Raw genomic sequence first — 22,486 nt, forward strand, 5'->3', positions numbered from 1 at the left:
ATTCAATAGAAAATACTTAAGAATTAACTAAAACCTGATGTTTGTATAATGTTTCAAATCAAAACAGTAAACCAAAACAAATGGAAAATCAGAACTAAAGCTACAGTATAATTTTAAAAACATAAATTAAAATTTTGTATATGTGAGTATAATCTGTGTTTCAAGAACTTAAAATGAAAAAAAGTGTACTAAAAATTCAAAACTTAAAACAAAAGAGCAATTGTTTTTATATGCGCGTGTAAACAATTAAATTTATAGGTACCAGACCTTAGTAAATATTGATGCAAACCAAAACAAAGATGCTATGTAATGTAAAAACAAATATTAAAGTCTTAAGGTAGGTAAAATCGATCTTCTAAAAATTTAAATCTGAAAAATTTAACTAATTATTTCAGACTAAAATTAGAAGAATAAGAAAATTTATTAAAAATTATTTTAGCATATATGTAAATGGATAAGTATATGCATAAGTATTATTGCTTGATCTTCAATATTACACTAAATCTTATTAGCAACTTTTATACAAAATAAACAGATGTAGTTAGCATTTTAATAACTTGAAAAAGGAATGAACAATTTATTTAGAATAAAATCTAGTATGTAACAACAAATAATTTTTTCGATAAGTTCCTCACTGTTACAGGGAGTGATTTTAGTCGATACGATGCTAATTTAAACATTAAATATGATTAAAACAACCCAAATATCTAATTAATACATTAGAAGAAACATTTAAAAGCATTTAAATAAGATAAAGTGAACTTACTTCTCAAAAGGTTTGCTTTTCAATGATAAACACTTTTCAAATAGGACGCTTCCAATCAGTTTAAATGGCTAACTTGTCCGCTGTCTTTCTTTTCGACCTTGTCCTTCGTCAACTTAAAATCTAACCCCCAGAGAGTGACGTCACAACTAGAGAGTAGAAACAATATTTCGGCTTGTACACCCTATCTAGGAGGCTTTGTGTGTACCCCCTAATCGACCTATAATTATTTCCTGTGGTAGGGTACACTATTACCCTGTAATATAATACCTGGTCCAATTTAAATATTATGGGTCAATATTAAGGTCTGATATCGCGCCTTGCGTAGATTAACCATTGAAAGATGTCTTTGAATTTTTAAAGCATTTTAGAACGCTTATTTCTTCATTTTAAGCTTCTCAAAACATTTTATTTCGCATAGGCATACATAGTAAAATTTAGGGTCACGCTGTGTACCCCCTAAATGACCTATAATTATTTTCTGTGGTAGGGTACACTATTACCCTGTAATATAATACGTGGTCCAATTTAAAAATTATAGGTCAATATTAAGGTCCGATACCGTGCCGTTAGTTAACATAGAAAAATATCTTTGAATTTTTAAAGCATTTTAGAACGCTTATTTCCTCATTTTAAGCTTCTCGGAACACTTTATTTCGCATAGGCATACATAGTAAACTTTAGGGGCACGCTGTGTACCCCCTAATTGACCTATAATTATTTCCTGTGGTAGGGTACACTATTACCCTGTAATATAATACCTGGTCCAATTTAAATATTATGGGTCAATATTAAGGTCTGATATCGCGCCTTGCGTTGATTAACCATTGAAAGATGTCTTTGAATTTTTAAAGCATTTTAGAAAGCTTATTTCTTCATTTTAAGCTTCTCAAAACATTTTATTTCGCATAGGCATACAAAGTAAAATTTAGGGTCACGCTGTGTACCCCCTAAATGACCTATAATTATTTCCTGTGGTAGGGTACACTATTACCCTGTAATATAATACGTGGTCCAATTTAAAAATTATAGGTCAATATTAAGGTCCGATACCTTGCCGTTAGTTAACATAGAAAAATGTCTTTGAATTTTTAAAGCATTTTAGAACGCTTATTTCCTCATTTTAAGCTTCACAGAACACTTTATTCCGCATAGGCATACATAGTAAACTTTTGGGTCACGCTGTGTACCCCCTAATTGACCTATAATTATTTCCTGTGGTAGGGAACACTATTACCCTGTAATATAATACCTGGTCCAATTTAAATATTATGGGTCAATATTAAGGTCTGATATTGCGCCTTGCGTTAGTTAACCATTGAAAGATGTCTTTGAATTTTTAAAGCACTTTAGAACGCTTATTTCTTCATTTTAAGCTTCTCAGACCACTTTATTTCGCATAGGCATACATAGTAAACTTTAGGGTCACTCTGTGTACCCCCTAATTGACCTATAATTATTTCCTGTGGTAGGGTACACTATAACCCTGTAATATAATACGTGGTCCAATTTAAAAATTATAGGTCAATATTAAGGTCCGATACCGTACCGTTAGTTAACATAGAAAAATGTCTTTGAATTTTTAAAGCATTTTAGAACGCTTATTTCCTCATTTTAAGCTTCTCAGAACACTTTATTTTGCATAGGAATACATAGTAAACTTTAGGGTCACGCTGTGTACCCCCTAATTGACCTATAATTATTTCCTGCTGTAGGGTACACTATTATCCTGTAATATAATACCTGGTCCAATTTAAATATTATGGGTCAATATTAAGGTCTGATATCGCGCCTTGCATTCATTAACCATTGAAAGATGTCTTTGAATTTTTAAAGCATTTTAGAACACTTATTTCTTCATTTTAAGTTTCTCAGAACACTTTATTTCGCATAGGCATACATAGTAAACTTTAGGTTCACTCTGTGTGCCCCCTAATTGACCTATAATTATTTCCTATGGTAGGGTACACTATAACCCTGTAATATAATACGTGGTCCTATTTAAAAATTATACGTCAATATTAAGGTCCGATACCGTACCGTTAGTTAACATAGAAAAATGTCTTTGAATTTTTAAAGCATTTTAGAACGCTTATTTCCTCATTTTAAGCTTCACAGAACACTTTATTTCGCATAGGCATACATAGTAAACTTTAGGGTCACGCTGTGTACCCCCTAATTGACCTATAATTATTTCCTGCTGTAGGGTACACTATTACCCTGTAATATAATACCTGGTCCAATTTAAATATTATGGGTCAATATTAAGGTCTGATATCGCGCCTTGCGTTCATTAACCATTGAAAGATATCTTTGAATTTTTAAAGCATTTTAGAACGCTTATTTCTTCATTTTAAGCTTCTCAAAACATTTTATTTCGCATAGGCATGCATAGTAAAATTTAGGGTCACGCTGTGTACCCCCTAAATGACCTATAATTATTTCCTGTGGTAGGGTACACTATTACCCTGTAATATAATACGGGGTCCAATTTAAAATTTATAGGTCAATATTAAGGTCCGATACCGTGCCGTTAGTTAACATAGAAAAATGTCTTTGAATTTTTAAAGCATTTTAGAACGCTTATTTCCTCATTTTAAGCTTCTCAGAACACTTTATTTCGCATAGGCATACATAGTAAACTTTAGGGTCACGCTGTGTACCCCCTAATTGACCTATAATTATTTCCTGTGGTAGGGTACACTATTACCCTGTAATATAATAGCTGGTCCAATTTAAATATTATGGGTGAATATTAAGGTCTGATATTGCGCCTTGCGTTAGTTAACCATTGAAAGATGTCTTTGATTTTTTAAAGCATATTAGAACGCTTATTTCTTCATTTTAAGCTTCTCAGAACACTCTATTTCGCATAGGCATACATAGTAAACTTTAGGGTCACGCTGAGTACCCCCTAATTGAAATATAATTATTTCCTGTTGTAGGGTACACTATTACCCTGTAATATAATACCTGGTCCAATTTAAATATTATGGTTCCATATTAAGGTCTGATATCGCGCCTTGCGTTAGTTAACCATTGAAAGATGTCTTTGAATTTTTAAAGCATTTTAGAACGCTTATTTCTTCATTTTAAGCTTCTCAAAACATTTTATTTCGCATAGGCATACATAGTAAAATTTAGGGTCACGCTGTGTACCCCCTAAATGACCTATACTTATTTCCTGTGGTAGGGTACACTATTACCCTGTAATATAATACGTGGTCCAATTTAAAATTTATAGGTCAATATTAAGGTCCGATACCGTGCCGTTAGTTAACATAGAAAAATGACTTTGAATTTTTAAAGCATTTTAGAACGCTTATTTCCTCATTTTAAGCTTCTCAGAACACTTTATTTCGCATAGGCATACATAGTAAACTTTAGGGTCACGCTGTGTACCCCCTAATTGACCTATAATTATTTCCTGTGGTAGGGTACACTATTACCCTGTAATATAATACCTGGTCCAATTTAAATATTATGGGTGAATATTAAGGTCTGATATTGCGCCTTGCGTTAGTTAACCATTGAAAGATGTCTTTGAATTTTTAAAGCATTTTAGAACGCTTATTTCTTCATTTTAAGCTTCTCAGAACACTCTATTTCGCATAGGCATACATAGTAAACTTTAGGGTCACGCTGTGTACCCCCTAATTGAAATATAATTATTTCCTGTTGTAGGGTACACTATTACCCTGTAATATAATACCTGGTCCAATTTAAATATTATGGTTACATATTAAGGTCTGATATCGCGCCTTGCGTTAGTTAACCATTGAAAGATGTCTTTGAATTTTTAAAGCATTTTAGAACGCTTATTTCTTCATTTTAAGCTTCTCAAAACATTTTATTTCGCATAGGCATACATAGTAAAATTTAGGGTCACACTGTGTACCCCCTAAATGACCTATAATTATTTCCTGTGGTAGGGTACACTATTACCCTGTAATATAATACGTGGTCCAATTTAAAAATTATAGGTCAATATTAAGGTCCGATACCGTGCCGTTAGTTAACATAGAAAAATGTCTTTGAATTTTTAAAGCATTTTAGAACGCTTATTTCCTCATTTTAAGCTTCTCGGAACACTTTATTTCGCATAGGCATACATAGTAATTTTTAGGGGCACGCTGTGTACCCCCTAATTGACCTATAATTATTTCCTGTGGTAGGGTACACTATTACCCTGTAATATAATACCTGGTCCAATTTAAATATTATGGGTCAATATTAAGGTCTGATATCGCGCCTTGCGTTGATTAACCATTGAAAGATGTCTTTGAATTTTTAAAGCATTTTAGAACGCTTATTTCTTCATTTTAAGCTTCTCAAAACATTTTATTTTGCATAGGCATACATAGTAAAATTTAGGGTCACGCTGTGTACCCCCTAAATGACCTATAATTATTTCCTGTGGTAGGGTACACTATTACCCTGTAATATAATACGTGGTCCAATTTAAAAATTATAGGTCAATATTAAGGTCCGATACCGTGCCGTTAGTTAACATAGAAAAATGTCTTTGAATTTTTAAAGCATTTTAGAACGCTTATTTCCTCATTTTAAGCTTCTCAAAACACTTTATTTTGCATAGGAATACATAGTAAACTTTAGGGTCACGCTGTGTACCCCCTAATTGACCTATAATTATTTCTTGCTGTAGGGTACACTATTACCCTGTAATATATTACCTGGTCCAATTTAAACATTATGGGTCAATATTAAGGTCTGATATCGCGCCTTGCGTTGATTAACCATTGAAAGATGTCTTTGAATTTTTAAAGCATTTTAGAACGCTTATTTCTTCATTTTAAGCTTCTCAAAACATTTTATTTCGCATAGGCATACATAGTAAAATTTAGGGTCACGCTGTGTACCCCCTAAATGACCTATAATTATTTCCTGTGGTAGGGTACACTATTACCCTGTAATATAATACGTGGTCCAATTTAAAAATTATAGGCCAATATTAAGGTCCGATACCTTGCCGTTAGTTAACATAGAAAAATGTCTTTGAATTTTTAAAGCATTTTAGAACGCTTATTTCCTCATTTTAAGCTTCACAGAACACTTTATTTCGCATAGGCATACATAGTAAACTTTAGGGTCACGCTGTGTACCCCCTAATTGACCTATAATTATTTCCTGTGGTAGGGTACACTATTACCCTGTAATATAATACGTGGTCCAATTTAAAAATTATAGGTCAATATTAAGGTCCGATACCGTGCCGTTAGTTAACATAGAAAAATGTCTTTGAATTTTTAAAGCATTTTAGAACGCTTATTTCTTCATTTTAAGCTTCTCAGAACACTTTATTTCGCATAGGCATACATAGTAAACTTTAGGTTCACTCTGTGTACCCCTTAATTGACCTATAATTATTTCCTATGGTAGGGTACACTATAACCCTGTAATATAATACGTGGTCCTATTTAAAAATTATACGTCAATATTAAGGTCCGATACCGTACCGTTAGTTAACATAGAAAAATGTCTTTGAATTTTTAAAGCATTTTAGAACGCTTATTTCCTCATTTTAAGCTTCTCAGAACACTTTATTTTGCATAGGAATACATAGTAAACTTTAGGGGCACGCTGTGTACCCCCTAATTGACCTATAATTATTTCCTGTGGTAGGGTACACTATTACCCTGTAATATAATACCTGGTCCAATTTAAATATTATGGGTCAATATTAAGGTCTGATATCGCGCCTTGCGTTGATTAACCATTGAAAGATGTCTTTGAATTTTTAAAGCATTTTAGAACGCTTATTTCTTCATTTTAAGCTTCTCAAAACATTTTATTTCGCATAGGCATACATAGTAAAATTTAGGGTCACGCTGTGTACCCCCTAAATGACCTATAATTATTTCCTGTGGTAGGGTACACTATTACCCTGTAATATAATACGTGGTCCAATTTAAAAATTATAGGTCAATATTAAGGTCCGATACCGTGCCGTTAGTTAACATAGAAAAATGTCTTTGAATTTTTAAAGCATTTTAGAACGCTTATTTCTTCATTTTAAGCTTCTCAAAACATTTTATTTCGCATAGGCATACATAGTAAAATTTAGGGTCACGCTGTGTACCCCCTAAATGACCTATAATTATTTCCTGTGGTAGGGTACACTATTACCCTGTAATATAATACGTGGTCCAATTTAAAAATTATAGGCCAATATTAAGGTCCGATACCTTGCCGTTAGTTAACATAGAAAAATGTCTTTGAATTTTTAAAGCATTTTAGAACGCTTATTTCCTCATTTTAAGCTTCACAGAACACTTTATTTCGCATAGGCATACATAGTAAACTTTAGGGTCACGCTGTGTACCCACTAATTGACCTATAATTATTTCCTGTGGTAGGGTACACTATTACCCTGTAATATAATACGTGGTCCAATTTAAAAATTATAGGTCAATATTAAGGTCCGATACCGTGCCGTTAGTTAACATAGAAAAATGTCTTTGAATTTTTAAAGCATTTTAGAACGCTTATTTCCTCATTTTAAGCTTCTCAGATCACTTTATTTCGCATAGGCATACATAGTAAGTTCTTTAGGGTCACGCTGTGTACCCCCTAATCGACCTATAATTATTTCCTGTGGTAGGGTACACTATTACCCTGTAATATAATACCTGGTCCAATTTAAATATTATGGGTCAATATTAAGGTCTGATATCGCGCCTTGCGTAGATTAACCATTGAAAGATGTCTTTGAATTTTTAAAGCATTTTAGAACGCTTATTTCTTCATTTTAAGCTTCTCAAAACATTTTATTTCGCATAGGCATACATAGTAAAATTTAGGGTCACGCTGTGTACCCCCTAAATGACCTATAATTATTTTCTGTGGTAGGGTACACTATTACCCTGTAATATAATACGTGGTCCAATTTAAAAATTATAGGTCAATATTAAGGTCCGATACCGTGCCGTTAGTTAACATAGAAAAATATCTTTGAATTTTTAAAGCATTTTAGAACGCTTATTTCCTCATTTTAAGCTTCTCGGAACACTTTATTTCGCATAGGCATACATAGTAAACTTTAGGGGCACGCTGTGTACCCCCTAATTGACCTATAATTATTTCCTGTGGTAGGGTACACTATTACCCTGTAATATAATACCTGGTCCAATTTAAATATTATGGGTCAATATTAAGGTCTGATATCGCGCCTTGCGTTGATTAACCATTGAAAGATGTCTTTGAATTTTTAAAGCATTTTAGAAAGCTTATTTCTTCATTTTAAGCTTCTCAAAACATTTTATTTCGCATAGGCATACAAAGTAAAATTTAGGGTCACGCTGTGTACCCCCTAAATGACCTATAATTATTTCCTGTGGTAGGGTACACTATTACCCTGTAATATAATACGTGGTCCAATTTAAAAATTATAGGTCAATATTAAGGTCCGATACCTTGCCGTTAGTTAACATAGAAAAATGTCTTTGAATTTTTAAAGCATTTTAGAACGCTTATTTCCTCATTTTAAGCTTCACAGAACACTTTATTCCGCATAGGCATACATAGTAAACTTTAGGGTCACGCTGTGTACCCCCTAATTGACCTATAATTATTTCCTGTGGTAGGGAACACTATTACCCTGTAATATAATACCTGGTCCAATTTAAATATTATGGGTCAATATTAAGGTCTGATATTGCGCCTTGCGTTAGTTAACCATTGAAAGATGTCTTTGAATTTTTAAAGCACTTTAGAACGCTTATTTCTTCATTTTAAGCTTCTCAGACCACTTTATTTCGCATAGGCATACATAGTAAACTTTAGGGTCACTCTGTGTACCCCCTAATTGACCTATAATTATTTCCTGTGGTAGGGTACACTATAACCCTGTAATATAATACGTGGTCCAATTTAAAAATTATAGGTCAATATTAAGGTCCGATACCGTACCGTTAGTTAACATAGAAAAATGTCTTTGAATTTTTAAAGCATTTTAGAACGCTTATTTCCTCATTTTAAGCTTCTCAGAACACTTTATTTTGCATAGGAATACATAGTAAACTTTAGGGTCACGCTGTGTACCCCCTAATTGACCTATAATTATTTCCTGCTGTAGGGTACACTATTATCCTGTAATATAATACCTGGTCCAATTTAAATATTATGGGTCAATATTAAGGTCTGATATCGCGCCTTGCATTCATTAACCATTGAAAGATGTCTTTGAATTTTTAAAGCATTTTAGAACACTTATTTCTTCATTTTAAGTTTCTCAGAACACTTTATTTCGCATAGGCATACATAGTAAACTTTAGGTTCACTCTGTGTGCCCCCTAATTGACCTATAATTATTTCCTATGGTAGGGTACACTATAACCCTGTAATATAATACGTGGTCCTATTTAAAAATTATACGTCAATATTAAGGTCCGATACCGTACCGTTAGTTAACATAGAAAAATGTCTTTGAATTTTTAAAGCATTTTAGAACGCTTATTTCCTCATTTTAAGCTTCACAGAACACTTTATTTCGCATAGGCATACATAGTAAACTTTAGGGTCACGCTGTGTACCCCCTAATTGACCTATAATTATTTCCTGTGGTAGGGTACACTATTACCCTGTAATATAATACGTGGTCCAATTTAAAAATTATAGGTCAATATTAAGGTCCGATACCGTGCCGTTAGTTAACATAGAAAAATGTCTTTGAATTTTTAAAGCATTTTAGAACGCTTATTTCTTCATTTTAAGCTTCTCAGAACACTTTATTTCGCATAGGCATACATAGTAAACTTTAGGTTCACTCTGTGTACCCCTTAATTGACCTATAATTATTTCCTATGGTAGGGTACACTATAACCCTGTAATATAATACGTGGTCCTATTTAAAAATTATACGTCAATATTAAGGTCCGATACCGTACCGTTAGTTAACATAGAAAAATGTCTTTGAATTTTTAAAGCATTTTAGAACGCTTATTTCCTCATTTTAAGCTTCTCAGAACACTTTATTTTGCATAGGAATACATAGTAAACTTTAGGGGCACGCTGTGTACCCCCTAATTGACCTATAATTATTTCCTGTGGTAGGGTACACTATTACCCTGTAATATAATACGTGGTCCAATTTAAAAATTATAGGTCAATATTAAGGTCCGATACCGTGCCGTTAGTTAACATAGAAAAATGTCTTTGAATTTTTAAAGCATTTTAGAACGCTTATTTCTTCATTTTAAGCTTCTCAAAACATTTTATTTCGCATAGGCATACATAGTAAAATTTAGGGTCACGCTGTGTACCCCCTAAATGACCTATAATTATTTCCTGTGGTAGGGTACACTATTACCCTGTAATATAATACGTGGTCCAATTTAAAAATTATAGGTCAATATTAAGGTCCGATACCGAGCCGTTAGTTCACATAGAAAAGTGTCTTCGAATTTCCTTGTTTTAATGCACTATTTAAAATATACATAGTGTACCCCCTAATTGACCTATAATTATTTCCTGTTTTAGGGTACACTATTACCCTGTAATATAACACCTGGGCCAATTTAAATATTTTGGGTCAATATTAAGGTATGATATTGCGCCTTGCGTTAGTTAACCATTGAAAGATGTCTTTGAATTTTTAAAGCATTTTAGAACGCTTATTTCTTCATTTTAAGCTTCTCAAAACATTTTATTTCGCATAGGCATACATAGTAAAATTTAGGGTCACTCTGTGTACCCCCTAATTGACCTATAATTATTTCCTGTGGTAGGGTACACTATAACCCTGTAATATAATACGTGGTCCAATTTAAAAATTATAGGTCAATATTAAGGTCCGATACCGTACCGTTAGTTAACATAGAAAAATGTCTTTGAATTTTTAAAGCATTTTAGAACGCTTATTTCCTCATTTTAAGCTTCTCAGAACACTTTATTTTGCATAGGAATACATAGTAAACTTTAGGGTCACGCTGTGTACCCCCTAATTGACCTATAATTATTTCCTGCTGTAGGGTACACTATTATCCTGTAATATAATACCTGGTCCAATTTAAATATTATGGGTCAATATTAAGGTCTGATATCGCGCCTTGCATTCATTAACCATTGAAAGATGTCTTTGAATTTTTAAAGCATTTTAGAACACTTATTTCTTCATTTTAAGTTTCTCAGAACACTTTATTTCGCATAGGCATACATAGTAAACTTTAGGTTCACTCTGTGTGCCCCCTAATTGACCTATAATTATTTCCTATGGTAGGGTACACTATAACCCTGTAATATAATACGTGGTCCTATTTAAAAATTATACGTCAATATTAAGGTCCGATACCGTACCGTTAGTTAACATAGAAAAATGTCTTTGAATTTTTAAAGCATTTTAGAACGCTTATTTCCTCATTTTAAGCTTCTCAGAACACTTTATTTTGCATAGGAATACATAGTAAACTTTAGGGTCACGCTGTGTACCCCCTAATTGACCTATAATTATTTCCTGCTGTAGGGCACACTATTACCCTGTAATATAATATCTGGTCCAATTTAAATATTATGGGTCAATATTAAGGTCTGATATTGCGCCTTGCGTTAGTTAACCATTGAAAGATGTCTTTGATTTTTTAAAGCATTTTAGAACGCTTATTTCTTCATTTTAAGCTTCTCAGAACACTCTATTTCGCATAGGCATACATAGTAAACTTTAGGGTCACGCTGTGTACCCCCTAAATGACCTATAATTATTTCCTGTGGTAGGGTACACTATTACCCTGTAATATAATACGTGGTCCAATTTAAAAATTATAGGTCAATATTAAGGTCCGATACCTTGCCGTTAGTTAACATAGAAAAATGTCTTTGAATTTTTAAAGCATTTTAGAACGCTTATTTCCTCATTTTAAGCTTCACAGAACACTTTATTCCGCATAGGCATACATAGTAAACTTTAGGGTCACGCTGTGTACCCCCTAATTGACCTATAATTATTTCCTGTGGTAGGGAACACTATTACCCTGTAATATAATACCTGGTCCAATTTAAATATTATGGGTCAATATTAAGGTCTGATATTGCGCCTTGCGTTAGTTAACCATTGAAAGATGTCTTTGAATTTTTAAAGCACTTTAGAACGCTTATTTCTTCATTTTAAGCTTCTCAGACCACTTTATTTCGCATAGGCATACATAGTAAACTTTAGGGTCACTCTGTGTACCCCCTAATTGACCTATAATTATTTCCTGTGGTAGGGTACACTATAACCCTGTAATATAATACGTGGTCCAATTTAAAAATTATAGGTCAATATTAAGATCCGATACCGTACCGTTAGTTAACATAGAAAAATGTCTTTGAATTTTTAAAGCATTTTAGAACGCTTATTTCCTCATTTTAAGCTTCTCAGAACACTTTATTTTGCATAGGAATACATAGTAAACTTTAGGGTCACGCTGTGTACCCCCTAATTGACCTATAATTATTTCCTGCTGTAGGGTACACTATTACCCTGTAATATAATACCTGGTCCAATTTAAATATTATGGGTCAATATTAAGGTCTGATATCGCGCCTTGCATTCATTAACCATTGAAAGATGTCTTTGAATTTTTAAAGCATTTTAGAACACTTATTTCTTCATTTTAAGTTTCTCAGAACACTTTATTTCGCATAGGCATACATAGTAAACTTTAGGTTCACTCTGTGTGCCCCCTAATTGACCTATAATTATTTCCTATGGTAGGGTACACTATAACCCTGTAATATAATACGTGGTCCTATTTAAAAATTATACGTCAATATTAAGGTCCGATACCGTACCGTTAGTTAACATAGAAAAATGTCTTTGAATTTTTAAAGCATTTTAGAACGCTTATTTCCTCATTTTAAGCTTCTCAGAACACTTTATTTTGCATAGGAATACATAGTAAACTTTAGGGTCACGCTGTGTACCCCCTAATTGACCTATAATTATTTCCTGCTGTAGGGTACACTATTACCCTGTAATATAATATCTGGTCCAATTTAAATATTATGGGTCAATATTAAGGTCTGATATTGCGCCTTGCGTTAGTTAACCATTGAAAGATGTCTTTGATTTTTTAAAGCATTTTAGAACGCTTATTTCTTCATTTTAAGCTTCTCAGAACACTCTATTTCGCATAGGCATACATAGTAAACTTTAGGGTCACGCTGTGTACCCCCTAAATGACCTATAATTATTTCCTGTGGTAGGGTACACTATTACCCTGTAATATAATACGTGGTCCAATTTAAAAATTATAGGTCAATATTAAGGTCCGATACCGTGCCGTTAGTTAACATAGAAAAATGTCTTTGAATTTTTAAAGCATTTTAGAACGCTTATTTCCTCATTTTAAGCTTCTCGGAACACTTTATTTCGCATAGGCATACATAGTAAACTTTAGGGGCACGCTGTGTACCCCCTAATTGACCTATAATTATTTCCTGTGGTAGGGTACACTATTACCCTGTAATATAATACCTGGTCCAATTTAAATATTATGGGTCAATATTAAGGTCTGATATCGCGCCTTGCGTTGATTAACCATTGAAAGATGTCTTTGAATTTTTAAAGCATTTTAGAACGCTTATTTCTTCAATTTAAGCTTCTCAAAACATTTTATTTCGCATAGGCATACATAGTAAAATTTAGGGTCTCGCTGTGTACCCCCTAAATGACCTATAATTATTTCCTGTGGTAGGGTACACTATTACCCTGTAATATAATACGTGGTCCAATTTAAAAATTATAGGTCAATATTAAGGTCCGATACCGTGCCGTTAGTTAACATAGAAAAATGTCTTTGAATTTTTAAAGCATTTTAGAACGCTTATTTCCTCATTTTAAGCTTCTCAGAACACTTTACTTCGCATAGGCAAACATAGTAAACTTTAGGGTCACACTGTGTACCCCCTAATTGACCTATAATTATTTCCTGTGGTAGGGTACACTATTACCCTGTAATATAATACCTGGTCCAATTTAAATATTATGGGTGAATATTAAGGTCTGATATTGCGCCTTGCGTTAGTTAACCATTGAAAGATGTCTTTGATTTTTTAAAGCATTTTAGAACGCTTATTTCTTCATTTTAAGCTTCTCAGAACACTCTATTTCGCATAGGCATACATAGTAAACTTTAGGGTCACGCTGTGTACCCCCTAATTGAAATATAATTATTTCCTGTTGTAGGGTACACTATTACCCTGTAATATAATATCTGGTCCAATTTAAATATTATGGTTCCATATTAAGGTCTGATATCGCGCCTTGCGTTGGTTAACCATTGAAAGATGTCTTTGAATTTTTAAAGCATTTTAGAACGCTTATTTCTTCATTTTAAGCTTCTCAAAACATTTTATTTCGCATAGGCATACATAGTAAAATTTAGGGTCACGCTGTGTACCCCCTAAATGACCTATAATTATTTCCTGTGGTAGGGTACACTATTACCCTGTAATATAATACGTGGTCCAATTTAAAAATTATAGGTCAATATTAAGGTCCGATACCGTGCCGTTAGTTAACATAGAAAAATGTCTTTGAATTTTTAAAGCATTTTAGAACGCTTATTTCCTCATTTTAAGCTTCTCGGAACACTTTATTTCGCATAGGCATACATAGTAAACTTTAGGGGCACGCTGTGTACCCCCTAATTGACCTATAATTATTTCCTGAGGTAGGGTACACTATTACCCTGTAATATAATACCTGGTCCAATTTAAATATTATGGGTCAATATTAAGGTCTGATATCGCGCCTTGCGTTGATTAACCATTGAAAGATGTCTTTGAATTTTTAAAGCATTTTAGAACGCTTATTTCTTCATTTTAAGCTTCTCAAAACATTTTATTTCGCATAGGCATACATAGTAAAATTTAGGGTCACGCTGTGTACCCCCTAAATGACCTATAATTGTTTTCTGTGGTAGGGTACACTATTACCCTGTAATATAATACGTGGTCCAATTTAAAAATTATAGGTCAATATTAAGGTCCGATACCGTGCCGTTAGTTAACATTGAAAGATGTCTTTGAATTTTTAAAGCATTTTAGAACACTTATTTCTTCATTTTAAGCTTCTCAGAACACTTTATTTCGCATAGGCATACATAGTAAACTTTAGGTTCACTCTGTGTACCCCTTAATTGACCTATAATTATTTCCTATGGTAGGGTACACTATAACCCTGTAATATAATACGTGGTCCTATTTAAAAATTATACGTCAATATTAAGGTCCGATACCGTACCGTTAGTTAACATAGAAAAATGTCTTTGAATTTTTAAAGCATTTTAGAACGCTTATTTCCTCATTTTAAGCTTCTCAGAACACTTTATTTTGCATAGGAATACATAGTAAACTTTAGGGTCACGCTGTGTACCCCCTAATTGACCTATAATTATTTCCTGTGGTAGGGTACGCTATAACCCTGTAATATAATACGTGGTCCAATTTAAAAATTATAGGTCAATATTAAGGTCCGATACCGTGCCGTTAGTTAACATAGAAAAGTGTCTTCGAATTTCCTTGTTTTAATGCACTATTTAAAATATACATAGTGTACCCCCTAATTGACCTATAATTATTTCCTGTTGTAGGGTACACTATTACCCTGTAATATAATACCTGGTCCAATTTAAATATTATGGTTCCATATTAAGGTCTGATATCGCGCCTTGCGTTAGTTAACCATTGAAACATGTCTTTGAATTTTTAAAGCATTTTAGAACGCTTATTTCTTCATTTTAAGCTTCTCAAAACATTTTATTTCGCATAGGCATACATAGTAAAATTTAGGGTCACGCTGTGTACCCCCTAAATGACCTATAATTATTTCCTGTGGTAGGGTACACTATTACCCTGTAATATAATACGTGGTCCAATTTAAAGATTATAGGTCAATATTAAGGTCCGATACCGTGACGTTAGTTAACATAGAAAAATGTCTTTGAATTTTTAAAGCATTTTAGAACGCTTATTTCCTCATTTTAAGCTTCTCAGAACACTTTATTTCGCATAGGTATACATAGTAAGTTCTTTAGGGTCACGCTGTGTACCCCCTAATTGACCTATAATTTTTTCCTGTGGTAGGGTACACTATTACCCTGTAATATAATACCTGGTCCAATTTAAATATTATGGGTCAATATTAAGGTCTGATATTGCGCCTTGCGTTAGTTAACCATTGAAAGATGTCTTTGAATTTTTAAAGCATTTTAGAACGCTTATTTCTTCATTTTAAGCTTCTCAAAACATTTTATTTCGCATAGGCATACATAGTAAAATTTAGGGTCACGCTGTGCACCCCCTAAATGACCTATAATTATTTCCTGTGGTAGGGTACACTATTACCCTGTAATATAATACGTGGTCCAATTTAAAATTTAGAGGTCAATATTAAGGTCCGATACCGTGCCGTTAGTTAACATAGAAAAATGTCTTTGAATTTTTAAAGCATTTTAGAACGCTTATTTCCTCATTTTAAGCTTCTCAGAACACTTTATTTCGCATAGGCATACATAGTAAACTTTAGGGTCACGCTGTGTACCCCCTAATTGACCTATAATTATTTCCTGTGGTAGGGTACACTATTACCCTGTAATATAATACCTGGTCCAATTTAAATATTATGGGTCAATATTAAGGTCTGATATTGCGCCTTGCGTTAGTTAACCATTGAAAGATGTCTTTGAATTTTTAAAGCACTTTAGAACGCTTATTTCTTCATTTTAAGCTTCTCAGAACACTTTATTTCGCATAGGCATACATAGTAAACTTTAGGGTCACTCTGTGTACCCCCTAATTGACCTATAATTATTTCCTGTGGTAGGGTACACTTTAACCCTGTAATATAATACGTGGTCCAATTTAAAGATTATAGGTCAATATTAAGGTCCGATACCGTACCGTTAGTTAACATAGAAAAATGTCTTTGAATTTTTAAAGCATTTTAGAACGCTTATTTCCTCATATTAAGCTTCTCAGAACACTTTATTTTGCAAAGGAATACATAGTAAACTTTAGGGTCACGCTGTGTACCCCCTAATTGACCTATAATTATTTCCTGCTGTAGGGTACACTATTACCCTGTAATATAATACCTGGTCCAATTTAAATATTATGGGTCAATATTAAGGTCTGATATCGCGCCTTGCGTTCATTAACCATTGAAAGATATCTTTGAATTTTTAAAGCATTTTAGAACGCTTATTTCTTCATTTTAAGCTTCTCAAAACATTTTATTTCGCATAGGCATACATAGTAAAATTTAGGGTCACGCTGTGTACCCCCTAATTGACCTATAATTATTTCCTGTGGTAGGGTACACTATAACCCTGTAATATAATACGTGGTCCTATTTAAAAATTATACGTCAATATTAAGGTCCGATACCGTACCGTTAGTTAACATAGAAAAATGTCTTTGAATTTTTAAAGCATTTTAGAACGCTTATTTCCTCATTTTAAGCTTCTCAGAACACTTTATTTTGCATAGGAATACATAGTAAACTTTAGGGTCACGCTGTGTACCCCCTAATTGACCTATAATTATTTCCTGCTGTAGGGTACACTATTACCCTGTAATATAATACCTGGTCCAATTTAAATATTATGGGTCAATATTAAGGTCTGATATTCCGCCTTGCGTTAGTTAACCATTGAAAGATGTCTTTGATTTTTTAAAGCATTTTAGAACGCTTATTTCTTCATTTTAAGCTTCTCAAAACATTTTATTTCGCATAGGCATACATAGTAAAATTTAGGGTCACGCTGTGTACCCCCTAAATGACCTATAATTATTTTCTGTGGTAGGGTACACTATTACCCTGTAATATAATACGTGGTCCAATTTAAAAATTATAGGTCAATATTAAGGTCCGATACCGTGCCGTTAGTTAACATAGAAAAATGTCTTTGAATTTTTAAAGCATTTTAGAACGCTTATTTCCTCATTTTAAGCTTCTCGGAACACTTTATTTCGCATAGGCATACATAGTAAACTTTAGGGGCACGCTGTGTACCCCCTAATTGACCTATAATTATTTCCTGTGGTAGGGTACACTATTACCCTGTAATATAATACCTGGGCCAATTTACATATTATGGGTCAATATTAAGGTCTGATATCGCGCCTTGCGTTGATTAACCATTGAAAGATGTCTTTGAATTTTTAAAGCATTTTAGAACGCTTATTTCTTCATTTTAAGCTTCTCAAAACATTTTATTTCGCATAGGCATACATAGTAAAATTTAGGGGCACGCTGTGTACCCCCTAATTGACCTATAATTATTTCCTGTGGTAGGGTACACTATTACCCTGTAATATAATACGTGGTCCAATTTAAAAATTATAGGTCAATATTAAGGTCCGATACCGTGCCGTTAGTTAACATAGAAAAATGTCTTTGAATTTTTAAAGCATTTTAGAACGCTTATTTCCTCATTTTAAGCTTCTCGGAACACTTTATTTCGCTTAGGCATACATAGTAAACTTTAGGGGCACGCTGTGTACCCCCTAATTGACCTATAATTATTTCCTGTGGTAGGGTACACTATTACCCTGTAATATAATACGTGGTCCAATTTAAAAATTATAGGTCAATATTAAGGTCCGATACCGTGCCGTTAGTTAACATAGAAAAATGTCTTTGAATTTTTAAAGCATTTTAGAACGCTTATTTCCTCATTTTAAGCTTCTCAGAACACTTTACTTCGCATAGGCAAACATAGTAAACTTTAGGGTCACGCTGTGTACCCCCTAATTGACCTATAATTATTTCCTGTGGTAGGGTACACTATTACCCTGTAATATAATACCTGGTCCAATTTAAATATTATGGGTGAATATTAAGGTCTGATATTGCGCCTTGCGTTAGTTAACCATTGAAAGATGTCTTTGATTTTTTAAAGCATTTTAGAACGCTTATTTCTTCATTTTAAGCTTCTCAGAACACTCTATTTCGCATAGGCATACATAGTAAACTTTAGGTTCACTCTGTGTACCCCCTAATTGACCTATAATTATTTCCTGTGGTAGGGTACACAATAACCCTGTAATATAATACGTGGTCCTATTTAAAAATTATACGTCAATATTAAGGTCCGATACCGTACCGTTAGTTAACATAGAAAAATGTCTTTGAATTTTTAAAGCATTTTAGAACGCTTATTTCCTCATTTTAAGCTTCTCAGAACACTTTATTTTGCATAGGAATACATAGTAAACTTTAGGGTCACGCTGTGTACCCCCTAATTGACCTATAATTATTTCCTGCTGTAGGGTACACTATTACCCTGTAATATAATACCTGGTCCAATTTAAATATTATGGGTCAATATTAAGGTCTGATATTGCGCCTTGCGTTAGTTAACCATTGAAAGATGTCTTTGATTTTTTAAAGCATTTTAGAACGCTTATTTCTTCATTTTAAGCTTCTCAAAACATTTTATTTCGCATAGGCATACATAGTAAAATTTAGGGTCACGCTGTGTACCCCCTAAATGACCTATAATTATTTCCTGTGGTAGGGTACACTATTACCCTGTAATATAATACGTGGTCCAATTTAAAAATTATAGGTCAATATTAAGGTCCGATACCGTGCCGTTAGTTAACATAGAAAAATGTCTTTGAATTTTTAAAGCATTTTAGAACGCTTATTTCCTCATTTTAAGCTTCTCGGAACACTTTATTTCGCTTAGGCATACATAGTAAACTTTAGGGGCACGCTGTGTACCCCCTAATTGACCTATAATTATTTCCTGTGGTAGGGTACACTATTACCCTGTAATATAATACCTGGGCCAATTTAAATATTATGGGTCAATATTAAGGTCTGATATCGCGCCTTGCGTTGATTAACCATTGAAAGATGTCTTTGAATTTTTAAAGCATTTTAGAACGCTTATTTCTTCATTTTAAGCTTCTCAAAAAATTTTATTTCGCATAGGCATACATAGTAAAATTTAGGGTCACGCTGTGTACCCCCTAAATGACCTATAATTATTTCCTGTGGTAGGGTACACTATTACCCTGTAATATAATACGTGGTCCAATTTAAAAATTATAGGTCAATATTAAGGTCCGATACCGTGCCGTTAGTTAACATAGAAAAATGTCTTTGAATTTTTAAAGCATTTTAGAACGCTTATTTCCTCATTTTAAGCTTCTCAGAACACTTTACTTCGCATAGGCAAACATAGTAAACTTTAGGGTCACGCTGTGTACCCCCTAATTGACCTATAATTATTTCCTGTGGTAGGGTACACTATTACCCTGTAATATAATACCTGGTCCAATTTAAATATTATGGGTGAATATTAAGGTCTGATATTGCGCCTTGCGTTAGTTAACCATTGAAAGATGTCTTTGATTTTTTAAAGCATTTTAGAACGCTTATTTCTTCATTTTAAGCTTCTCAGAACACTCTATTTCGCATAGGCATACATAGTAAACTTTAGGGTCACGCTGTGTACCCCCTAATTGAAATATAATTATTTCCTGTTGTAGGGTACACTATTACCCTGTAATATAATACCTGGTCCAATTTAAATATTATGGTTCCATATTAAGGTCTGATATCGCGCCTTGCGTTAGTTTACCATTGAAAGATGTCTTTGAATTTTTAAAGCATTTTAGAACGCTTATTTCTTCATTTTAAGCTTCTCAAAACATTTTATTTCGCATAGGCATACATAGTAAAATTTAGGGTCACGCTGTGTACCCCCTAAATGACCTATAATTATTTCCTGTGGTAGGGTACACTATTACCCTGTAATATAATACGTTGTCCAATTTAAAAATTATAGGTCAATATTAAGGTCGGATACCGTGCCGTTAGTTAACATAGAAAAATGTCTTTGAATTTTTAAAGCATTTTAGAACGCTTATTTCCTCATTTTAAGCTTCTCGGAACACTTTATTTCGCATAGGCATACATAGTAAACTTTAGGGGCACGCTGTGTACCCCCTAATTGACCTATAATTATTTCCTGTGGTAGGGTACACTATTACCCTGTAATATAATACCTGATCCAATTTAAATATTATGGGTCAATATTAAGGTCTGATATCGCGCCTTGCGTTGATTAACCATTGAAAGATGTCTTTGAATTTTTAAAGCATTTTAGAACGCTTATTTCTTCATTTTAAGCTTCTCAAAACATTTTATTTTGCATAGGCATACATAGTAAAATTTAGGGTCACGCTGAGTTCCCCCTAAATGACCTATAATTATTTCCTGTGGAAGGGTACACTATTACCCTGTAATATAATACGTGGTCCAATTTAAAAATTATAGGTCAATATTAAGGTCCGATACCGTGCCGTTAGTTAACATAGAAAAATGTCTTTGAATTTTTAAAGCATTTTAGAACGCTTATTTCCTCATTTTAAGCTTCTCAGAACACTTTATTTTGCATAGGAATACATAGTAAACTTTAGGGTCACGCTGTGTACCCCCTAATTGTCCTATAATTATTTCTTGCTGTAGGGTACACTATTACCCTGTAATATAATACGTGGTCCAATTTAAAAATTATAGGTCAATATTAAGGTCCGATACCGAGCCGTTAGTTAACATAGAAAAGTGTCTTCGAATTTCCTTGTTTTAATGCACTATTTAAAATATACATAGTGTACCCCCTAATTGACCTATAATTATTTCCTGTTTTAGGGTACACTATTACCCTGTAATATAACACCTGGGCCAATTTAAATATTTTGGGTCAATATTAAGGTATGATATTGCGCCTTGCGTTAGTTAACCATTGAAAGATGTCTTTGATTTTTTAAAGCATTTTAGAACGCTTATTTCCTCATTTTAAGCTTCTCAGAACACTTTACTTCGCATAGGCAAACATAGTAAACTTTAGGGTCACGCTGTGTACCCCCTAATTGACCTATAATTATTTCCTGTGGTAGGGTACACTATTACCCTGTAATATAATACCTGGTCCAATTTAAATATTATGGGTGAATATTAAGGTCTGATATTGCGCCTTGCGTTAGTTAACCATTGAAAGATGTCTTTGATTTTTTAAAGCATTTTAGAACGCTTATTTCTTCATTTTAAGCTTCTCAGAACACTCTATTTCGCATAGGCATACATAGTAAACTTTAGGGTCACGCTGTGTACCCCCTAATTGAAATATAATTATTTCCTGTTGTAGGGTACACTATTACCCTGTAATATAATACCTGGTCCAATTTAAATATTATGGTTCCATATTAAGGTCTGATATCGCGCCTTGCGTTAGTTAACCATTGAAAGATGTCTTTGAATTTTTAAAGCATTTTAGAACGCTTATTTCTTCATTTTAAGCTTCTCAAAACATTTTATTTCGCATAGGCATACATAGTAAAATTTAGGGTCACGCTGTGTACCCCCTAAATGACCTATAATTATTTCCTGTGGTAGGGTACACTATTACCCTGTAATATAATACGTTGTCCAATTTAAAAATTATAGGTCAATATTAAGGTCGGATACCGTGCCGTTAGTTAACATAGAAAAATGTCTTTGAATTTTTAAAGCATTTTAGAACGCTTATTTCCTCATTTTAAGCTTCTCGGAACACTTTATTTCGCATAGGCATACATAGTAAACTTTAGGGGCACGCTGTGTACCCCCTAATTGACCTATAATTATTTCCTGTGGTAGGGTACACTATTACCCTGTAATATAATACCTGATCCAATTTAAATATTATGGGTCAATATTAAGGTCTG

Source organism: Parasteatoda tepidariorum, chromosome 4 (genome assembly GCF_982258835.1).
Source record: "Parasteatoda tepidariorum strain Cologne lab strain chromosome 4, Ptep-v5.0, whole genome shotgun sequence".
In the NCBI taxonomy this organism is placed as follows: domain Eukaryota; kingdom Metazoa; phylum Arthropoda; class Arachnida; order Araneae; family Theridiidae; genus Parasteatoda; species Parasteatoda tepidariorum.